General features: G+C 30.1%; 1 protein-coding gene across 1 annotated transcript in view; it reads left to right on the forward strand.

Moving 5' to 3' along the window:
* LOC105978796 (olfactory receptor 14C36-like) overlaps positions 1-1,280 on the forward strand; it is a 6,699-nt gene that overhangs the window by 2,802 nt on the left and 2,617 nt on the right. The window lies entirely within an intron of this gene.

The raw sequence follows: 1,280 nt of genomic DNA on the forward strand, positions 1-1,280 counted from the left end.
TTATGTTCCTTGCCTATGTCCAAATTGAAAGCCTTTCTTGATTTCTTAATGAACATGACTATATAATTTGTCATCATAGAAATAAAACATCTATGTTTATTTTTAAGTTTCCTCTGTCAAAAAATGCAAGTACCCTCCCATATTCCTGAAAAGCTACTGTCAAATACATGGATTTTTGTAAAAAAAATGCTAATTATAATCTAGAGATCCCTAGAACAAAGAAACTATAAATTAGTTTAATTCATTTTCAACAATAATAGAAGGATAGTTATTTAGTCATTCCTACACAAAAAGATTCGTAAATTCACATAGAGTAATATGCAAAACCTGGTCAGAAAAATATCCCTAAATTATTAACTGTTTCCTAAAGAAAAAAGAAGCATCTAAATGTGAAGCTAGATAATGCAGTAATTCATTAATCTGTTTTCAAAACATTGAAGGATACATTTCAAATAAAAATTATTTACAAAATGTAAATGATTAGTAGTTTAGAAAATTTAGAATTAAGATTATTTATGGCAAGCATTATTATTTCAATGTTAAATAGACCCAAACAGATTTTTTTCTATTTCATTTTAATATTCATCTGAATCAATCATTTCAATATACTAGAAAACTAAAATATGCAAGATATGTATCTAAGCAGTGATTCATAGAAACGCATTTCTCTGTCCTCCCAGTTATTAATCCAATGAGATCCATCGGTTCTATCATATTTTGCTCGACTAGAGCTTTCATTCTCCATTGCATTTAGAAATGAAAGCTTTACTGCTGATTATGTTCTCTGATCATCATACACTAAAATCCCATATTTTCTACTAACTGAAGTTTCTAATCAGGAGAGAGAGATAAAAAGGTCTGCTCCACTGGTGTCCGTCGTATGCTCAGTCACAGTCTTTCTCATCTGACATGCTGTTGTGCATGTGAAACAACCTCCAACTCAATTACAATTTAGGACATGATTATTTCTGTGTTCTGTTTTATCATTCCTCCTTTCCTGCACGCTATTGTCGGTAGCCATAGATATAAATAGATAAATAAAGCTATAAAGAGACTCACTTATGAGAAAAAATATCTACCATGTATAAAAATGGTAAATGTGTCAAAACCTTCCTACTTAATGTGATGAATTGAAAAAGACTTTAAAGTTATCTTTCTTGCCTATTTTCAGTTTGGAAAACGGACCTCACGCTCTTCACTATATTCTATACTGACAAAGAAAAACTACATTTATGCTTTAATATTGGGTTTTCCCTACCAAAAATACCATTTCGTTGATT

This window comes from Echinops telfairi, unplaced genomic scaffold (genome assembly GCF_000313985.2).
Source record: "Echinops telfairi isolate 266 unplaced genomic scaffold, ASM31398v2 ScPeMD7_7469;HRSCAF=8507_0, whole genome shotgun sequence".
In the NCBI taxonomy this organism is placed as follows: domain Eukaryota; kingdom Metazoa; phylum Chordata; class Mammalia; order Afrosoricida; family Tenrecidae; genus Echinops; species Echinops telfairi.